The sequence below is a fragment of the Caretta caretta genome, chromosome 2 (genome assembly GCF_965140235.1).
Source record: "Caretta caretta isolate rCarCar2 chromosome 2, rCarCar1.hap1, whole genome shotgun sequence".
Classification (NCBI taxonomy): domain Eukaryota; kingdom Metazoa; phylum Chordata; order Testudines; family Cheloniidae; genus Caretta; species Caretta caretta.
In genome coordinates this window covers 90,152,716-90,161,988 of record NC_134207.1, presented here as the reverse complement: position 1 = coordinate 90,161,988, position 9,273 = coordinate 90,152,716, and positions in this window count along the sequence as shown.

The following is a 9,273-nucleotide window of genomic DNA, read 5'->3' as shown; positions in this document are numbered from 1 at the left end:
CCTAAAGAAAGCCCAACTGCTCAACTTTCACAGCCAACCTCAACCCAACTCTCCGTACATCTGGGACTAGCAGTTCCTTCTCAACCTGGGTCTCCCGACTAGTCCCTCTGCACTGTTGTCTTATGAGATACTTACATTGAGGCAGCATCCAGAGGCCCTGATGAGAATTGCAACCCTAGCATGCCAGGCATTGTACAATCACAGAGGCAGACCACATTCCTACCCTAACTAGTCTGCAATCTAAGAGGTCCTGTCTCTTATTTCCACCTTTTCCTCTTCCCTTCCCGTCTCCAAATTTCCCCTTTCTCTGCACTTTCTCCTTCTTCTCCTGCCTCTGTGTGTATCCTTCCCCAAGCCAAACTTCCTAATCTGATTCTTTTACGCCACGTCCCTTCACCTCCTCTGTCATTTCACTTCCCATCTCCTAACAAGAGTCCTAACCTTTAATCACCCTTGGATAATGTGGAAGAAAGAGAAGGTACCTTTGGAAATGCTCAAACTCTGTAGGTGGCGAGGATGAGATCCTTGGCACATGACTTTATAACCTGCTCACAAAAGTAGCTGTTCATGCTCAACAGCAAGTCCAGATGAAAGGCTGGTGTGCAGCACTTGTCAGGTAAGGAAACGAATCCTCTTTTGGATCGAGTCACATAATACAATGGAAAATGCTTCAAAGAGCCAAATATTGGCTAAGGTTTCTGCTACCCTGTGATCCCAGCCTTAAGGGAAACTTTTTCCAGCTAAAAAAGCAGGAGCCACAAAGATATGAACTCTTCCACCCTAGAAATTTTTGTTTCAAGGTTTTGTCAGGGCTCTTTCAATGAAAAAAAAAATCCACTGGGCTAAGTTCTGCTCTCAGTTACACCTGTGCAGGTTCAAGACAGAATGGATATACCTGAGAGACCTTTTCCAGACCTGAAGAAGGGCTCTGTGTAGCTTGAAAGCTTGTCTCTCTCACCAACAGAAGTTGTTCCATTAAAATGTATTATCTCACCTACCTTGTTTTTATAACTGAGAGACAAATTTTGCCCAACATATGTGTTTCAAACCCAAATGAGTGTATTCTTCTTAACTACCTGTGGCTTACTAGATTAGCACGTAAATGGTTCCCAAATAGGCTTTGAAGTTATTACTGTTCACAGCCATTTAACTGCAGCTGGTTTTCTGCCAGGGTGAGATAACAGTGCAGCAGCACATTGTGAAAGCTATCTCTGTAATACCATAGAGCTGGTTTGTTTTGAAATGAAAGCTCAGATGTGGTGGAAGACAAAATAAAACACAAAATCTTGGCAAATGCTATTGGACAGATCGTGAGAGGCCCAAGCTTGGTCAGGCAGGAAACCTCTCCCCTTCCCTACAGAGCTGGGCAAAGGTCTTCCACAATAGCAGAGCCAGTATCTCTGTGGCACCGGGTGTGCAGTGGCTGCTCATTCCTGCTCACCCCCAAGGAACAGTACACCGAGAAGGGGGAGGGAAGAGGGAAGCCTAAGTCACAGGCTCTACAGGCCTGTACTAGGTCTCTGTGAACCAGCCAATGGGGGAGGCTACCAACCTGATATGAATCTTGCAGCACTGGATTTCAATCAATCAGTGGGGAAATCAGTGGGGTGGCATAGTGTAGGTTTATTTATTATTTGTGTTACAGTAGTGCTTAGAGGACACTCCAAGCTTGGGACCCTGTTGTACAAAGCACTGTACAGACATGTAGTAGGAGACAGTCCCTGGCCCAAAGAGCTTAGAATCTAAATAGATAAGATCCAGCGGGGAAACAGAGGTGAAGTGACTCTCCCAGGGTCACACAGCAAGCCAGTACCAATGCCAGGAATAGATTAATAGATTCCAAGAACAGAAGGGGCCACTGTGATCCGCTAGCCTGATCTCCTGTATAACGCAGGCCCAAGAATGTCCCCCTAAATAATTCCTAGAGTAGTTCTTTTAGAAAAAACATACAATCTTGATTTGAAAATTGGCCATGATAAAAAATCCACCATGACCTTTCATAAATTGTTCTAATGGTTAATTACTCTCACTGTAAAAATGTACACCTTCTTTCCAGTCTGAATTTGTCTACCTTCAACCTCCAGCAAATGGTTCGTGTTATAGCTTTCTCTGCTAGACTGAAGAGCCCATCATTAAATATTTATTCCTATGTACTTCTTGACTGTAATCAAGTAATCCCTTACCCTTCTCTTTGTTAAACTAAATAAATCTGTTGAGTCTTTCACTATAAGGCAGGGGTGGGCAAACTTTTTGGGCTGAGGACCACATCGGGGTTACAAAACTGTATGGAGGGTCGGGTAGGGAAGGCTGTGGCTCTGGAAACCCTAACCCTATCTGCCCCCTCCCAGTTTCCGCCCACCTCCAAACCCCTGACCCATCTAACCCCCCCTACTCCTTGTCTCCTGACCACACCTTCCTGGGACCCGCTACCCCTAAGCCCCTGCCCTGGGACCCCATAATCTATCCAACCCCCCCGCTCCCTGACTGCCCCAACCCCTATCCACACCCCCGCCCCCTGACAGGTCCCCCGGGAGCCCACCCCCCTCCCACGCTGGCGGCATGGCGAGCTGAGACTGCCGGGGAGGGGGGATGGCAGAAGAGGAGCCGGGGGCTAGCCTCCCCGGCTGGGAGCTCAGTGGCTGGGCAGGATGGTCCCGCAGGCCGGATGTGGCCCACAGGCTGTAGTTTGCCCACTGCTGCCATAAGGCATGTTTTTTAGTCATTTAATCTTTCTCTGAACCCTCTCCCATTTTTCAACTTCCTTCTTGAATTGTAGACACCAGAACGGGACACAGTATTCCAGCAGTGGTCACACCAGTGCCAAATAAAGAGATAAAATAACCTCTCTACTCCTACTCGAGATTCTCCTGTTTATCCATTCAAGGATCGCATTGGCTATTTTGGCCACAGCCTCGCACTGGGAGCTCATGTTCAGCTGATTGTCCACTGCTTCCCAGGATAGAATCCCGTATCCTGTAAGTATGGCCTATATTCTTTGTTTCTAGATGTACACATTTACATTAAGCCATATTAAAACACACAGTTTGCTTGTGCCCAGTTTACCAAGTGACCTAGGTATCATGTATCCCAGTCCAGAGCCCTAACCACTGGATCACATTGCCTTGAAATAAGAAAGAATAATTTGGCCAATCCTATTTATAATCTCCTTCCCCTCTCTTCCTCCCCATTCCATCATCCTGAAAGATATTTGTGGGAGGAGACAAAACTGCAAGCAGTAAAACCAGTGAAAAAATTAGAGGTGTTTTTATTTGGTGGTTTATTCCTTTAAGAGTTGTAATTATAACTGAGAGGTACATAAAATGGTGTGGGACATAGAGAATTGATTTTGATAAGCAGTTTGTTATTTTATCAATTTTTATAAACTGGCTTCACCCAACTGTCACAGCCTTCATGCCTACTACTGTAATGGTCCTATGCTGTGTCATAAATCAGAATGGGCACTAACAAATCTCTGTTTGAAACCATCTAAGTGTGTGTCATCTCATACCACACAGCAGTGTTGGAAGACAATTGCATAATAATGAAATAGCTGACTGAGAATGGACACATTACTCTCCAACCACAGGATACATTTGTTGCTTTGTATGCAGAATTTCTGCCCAGAGAAAGAATGATCAAGCCAATTGACACTCCAATCAAGGGTTGACAACTGGAAAAACAGATCCATGGTCAAGACCACCAGCATTTCTCTGATCATTGCTATGCTGTTGATGAATAGTGTAGTGGGAGGAAGAAGACTGTCCAAATCAATTCCAAGTTTAAATAAAACATAAGGTCTTGCACACCTATGCCCAGTAATATTATGGACATGGAACATTTATTCAGCAGCTCACACGCTTCTCAATATACACCCAACAAAACACCTTAACATGTATATTTTGGGAAACAAGCCCTATAAAAATAGTAGGCAAAGAGATCTGCAGGAAGACTTGGCATGAGAAGAACACAAGGAATCTAGCTGAAATTTTTAATGATGGAACATTAATATCATATGGAGAATCCAGAAAAAATACCAAATTTGCTGTGAATTCTGGAAAAGTCTACAACTTTGACTCTACAAAAAAGAGAATCATTAGGGAACCTGCATACCCCATAATAAAACAACCTACAAAAGAAATCCTATCATATGCAGGATAACTTCATTGAAGCTGATGGAGTTTTAACACTGAATTTGTGCCCAAATCTTTCTAGTGTTTAACTTTTTAATAACATGGGCTACAAAAATTAATTCACATACAAGAGCTGAACATCAGTTAAAAATGCAAAGTGGAGAAATGGCAAAACCTTAGAGCACACAGATTCCAGGTCACCATCACCCGGGGTGCCATGCTAAAACGCCTACACTTTAAAAATCAGAATTAAACTCCCATGAACTGCTGCAAAGTATTCTGTGGGCTGCTGATCACCACTGGCATGATCAAGAAAAAAAGAGGAATACAGATATAGTCTATGAGACACTTCCTGGTGCAAGGCAATGGAGAATCAGACTTATGTGTCCAGTTGAGCAAAAGACTGTCAAGAAATTTCTCAAAAACATGAACCCATTCCGGGGAAGAATGTACAAATGACCCCCGGCTTGTGTCTATTCACTGGCTACTCAGAGATCTCCAAATGCATGCAGACTTTGGCAAAATGGGTAGTGATGACAGCAGTAGCTAATGCTAACTATTCAATCCACGGACACTCAAAAAATGGAGATATAATTACTTAGGGAGAATAGTTAAACTTAGTGATGGGAATTACATCAATGGGAAAATCCATGTACTGGCTATAAAATATGTTATAAAATCTGAAGCATTTTGACTATATAAATCCAAGAGAGGTGGGCACAACATAGTGTTAGATGAATTGCTTTACCCACAACCTCTGTTTAGGGGGGTATGTGTGTGTGTGTGTGTGTGTATGTTTGGCAGAAGAAGGGGGAAAACTATGTAGCACAAGCTAGCAACAAAAGAGTATTCTGCTCATGGATATCACTGAAATGAAAGTGCTGGTTCATTAGACTTCTGTCCATATGATGCTACAGGCCTTGAAACCACAAATCTTCCTCAAAACTTTTCAAAGCAGTGCTTTATACAACAGATTATTTAAAGTAACAGGATACAGCTGGGATCGTAAAGCCTTTCTACTGGGTATGTCTTGTATTTATGTGGTATACTATGGGTGAATGCATATTGACTTGTATTGCTACTATGTGCCTCTTGTTACTGTGTTGCTGAGGTAAGAGACCTATGACCTTAGCCAGTGCACAGCTAGTCTAAAAGAAACAGTTGGCTCACTTGATGTTCGCCCTGTTCTGTTCATTTCCTTGGAAGCATCTGACATTGGCCAGAAAACAGGATACTGCGCTAGATGGACCATTGGTCTGACCCAGTGTGGCCGGTCATATGTTCTTACCTGTCGGTACTGAACTGGTTGTGTAACTTTGATGTTAGATAAGTAGACGAGGTGGCTCAGATGAGATCTAGGTAACTGTGCATCTAGCTCAGAGGTGGGGAAACTACGGCCCGTGGGCCACATCCGACCCGCAGGACCATCCTGCCCGGCCCCTGAATTCCTGGCTGGGGAGGCTAGCGCCCGGCCCCTTCCCCGCTGCTCCCTCTCCGCCGCAGCCTCAGCATGCCACACCGCCAACGCTCTGGCCTGCCGCTCTTGCCAGGCAGCATGGCGGCGTGGTTGGCTCTAGCCAGGCAGCGGGGCTGCGAGCTCCTGCGGCTCTGAGCAGCATGGTAATGGGGCAGGGAGCGGAGGGTGGGGGTTGGATAAGGGGCAGGGGGTCCCGGGGGCAGTCAGGGGATGGGGAGCAGGGGGTGGTTTGATAGGTGTGGGAGTCCCAGGGGGGCTGCCGGGGTGGGGGTGTGGACAGGGCAGTCAGGGGACAGGGAGCAGGGGGGGTTGGATAGGGTGGAAGTTCTGGGCGGGCGGGGTCAGGGATGGGGAACGGGGGGGTTGGATAGGCATGGGAGTCCGGGGGGGGCTGTCTGGGGGAAGGAGTGTGGGTAGGGTTTGGGGCAGTCAGGGGACAGGGAACAGGGGGGCTGGATAGGGGGTGGGTTCCGGGGGGCAGTTAGGGGCGAGGGTCCTGGGATGGGGCGGTCAGGGGACAAGGAGCAGGGAGGGTTAGATGGGTCAAGGGTTCTGGGGGGGCAATCAGGGGATGGTAAGTGGGGGGGGTGAATAGGGGGCAGGGACCAGGCTGTTTGGGGAGGCACAGCCTTCCCTACCCGGTCCTCCATATAGTTTTGCAACCCTGATGTGGCCCTCAGGCCAAAAAGTTTGCCCACCCCTGATATAGCTGCATAGTTTAGCCTTAAAAAATATGTATTTACTATTAATTTGAAACTAAGAATATTTGAGACAGGAAAATATTCTGTAACATAGATCTAATTTATTGTGTCATCCCATAACTGATTGGTGGCTTAGGAGAAGTGAGTTCGGTCGACTCAGTCCATTTCCATGTGGCTAGGAATCCACATCACACAAACTAACGTCAGTAGCAGAGTTGACATTACATTTAAAATCTTGGGTGTGGCATCAGAAAAGCCAAATACAGTTCCTGCCAGGAGACAAAAGTACCCACTCATGCTTAGCATGGTCCTTCTAGGACAGGGTTGAGGAACAGATGTCATCCTGTAGGGCTAAGATTTGACACTACCCCTACAAATACCATGCCTGATTTATGGATGAATGAAGGGCATACCACGCTGGGACAAGAATCTAGTACTTTTCAAAAGAATTAAATACACTTTTTGAAAAGGAGAAGGCTGAGGTAAATGATGAATCATTATAGTTTTTTTTCAAAGCAAGGCAAAAATGAACAGTAACTTCTTTTTGGTGGGGAGGGATCATTTTGTTCTGTTTGTGCATACCTCATCGGAATGGTCCTTTAATAAGCACACCATAGGTCACTGGCCACCAAGATTGTTCTTTGTTCCAAAAGTATGAGGCTAAATGCTATCACTGATAGAATGAGAAGAGTAGTCATAATGTTCATTCTTACTGCAGTAACCCATTAATACATATGTGCAGCATTGAGTGGAATCAGCCTCTTCCAGAATTCAGGCAGTTAAGCCAGACCTAAGAGCAGTTTATCTTCTTTGATAATAAAGAGAAGAAAAATCTTTCTGCTGCTCCAGAAGGCCAAAGGCAAGCATCGTATGAAGCAACATCATGAAAATTTGTTCCTATGTCCTACTTCTATGTTTCCTGATAAATACTTATTAGTACAATTGTGAATGGATTATTCACTGGTGGGTAGCAGTGTTAGTTTGGAAACAGAAAAATAATGCCAAAAAGGAGGCTTTCTTCTTTGTAGCTTACTTAGAATCTGTGTTCAAATTAATTTTCAAAGCTGGTGAAATAACAATGAACAGAAAGCCTGAAGCTTACAACCTAAACTTTCATCCTGCCATAAACCATATTCCTGTCATTTCAGAAAAACAAATTGTGTCCGATTTTACAGACAACTAAATGATCACCATAACGAGTGTGTGCATTTGGGGCTGATCCACAGCCCCCTGAACAATTGCCCACCAGCCTCAATAGAAAGATTCCCCATCAACTTCAACAGGTTTTTCATGCAAATCCACTAATTGCACATGCAGAATTCATTCTTCTATGTGCATAACTGCATGTAACTGCACCTGCATTTGCATAGCTAACAGTATGAAAAATTGAGCCTATTGTGTACTACAGTCTCATGGTGGTTGTGGTTGAGATGGTACATTCATTCTAAGCCCCTATGATTTCTGTTAAAATCATCTCCTTCTAGCTATTCTATTCTAGCCATTTAGTCAGTGTCCAGATGTGATTTTTAAAGTTTTGTAAAATTTCATCTGGACATTTGTTAAATCATCCAAATGTGAAAAGGGATGCTTGACGTGTCTCGTGAATATTCAGTGGTCAGATAACTTAAAAGATAGATTTAGGAATATTTAAGGCTATAAAGCAGAACTATCTAGGTTCTTATATGGCCCTCCTAAACGACGAATGCATGATTTGCTGAGTTACAAAATGTTGGTTAAGTAATAAAGTAGTTATAAAGTAGTGAAAATAGAAAACTGCTTATGTACGTAGTACAACATTTTCTTCATCGAGTGAGGGAAAGCTCTCACATAGCACTTTGAAATCAGTCTTACTGAGCTTATTTCAAGATGTTCACTCTGTGGGTTTTTTATTTGTTTAGTTTATTTTTGCTTTGTTTAACCAAGGAAATTAGATGGAAAAAAAAAACCCTCCATGTTAATGTGATATTCTGGTTGAGATTTTAAATTTACAAAAGTAAAGAAATGCAATGCACTGATCCTGCAGTTGACTCCAGTTAGGCAGACCCCTGCATCCTCATCTGTTTGCCTGTGTGCAGTGATTGAGCCTATGCTTGCAGAGAGGACAAAGTGTCTTGCGGTCAAGGTAATGGACTGAGACTCAGGAGATCTAGGTTCAGCCCCCTGAGGAGTAACTCAGTCTCAGTTCCCCCTCTCAGAGCCAGCTGTAACATTTCCTTTCTCCTACCCTTCATCGAGAGTGTAAGCTCTTCATGCCAGGGCCTGTCTCTTATTATGTATATACAATGGCTAGCACAAAGGGGGCCCTGAGTCTGTTCGGGGCCTCTTGTCACTACTGTAATATAAATAAGAAACAAGACTAATAATGTTCTCATATCAGTCAAAGCTGTGTTTAAAAGAAACATCATCATACAGCATAATTGAAAAAATATGCATACGTGGAAGAGGACCATGTGGGCGTTAAAATATCCATCATAAATGCTACACTACATTTTATTCCCATTTAATTACAAGATAATGCAACCCTCCTGCCAGATGTTGTCAGCAGCAAAGGTCAGATTCAAAAGTCTCAGGGTTTTTCTTAACTTTAACTCCTCCAGCTCAAACCCCCACCCAGAAAGCTGGGTAACACTACATACCTTCCATGGGTATCCTCAACAGGGCAATTCTTCCCCCACACACAAGCACCGAGTCTGTATATAAAATAAGACAAACTTCACTGGGGACAAGGCAACACCGCATCATCTTGGGAAAGCGCAGCGACGACACATAAATGAATGATAAGTAAAACCTCCATCCCTATAGCATATTTGGCAGTAGTCCCTTAACTCAGTTCCCCACCCGCTGGTAGGAATGTCCAATGAGCAAATGTCCCTTTAATATGCCATTCCGCCTCCTTCTCTGCTATACCCCATTCATGTTTGGTGTCAGTGGAAAGCATAGTCCCAGAGTCTGTGAGGGCACCTGG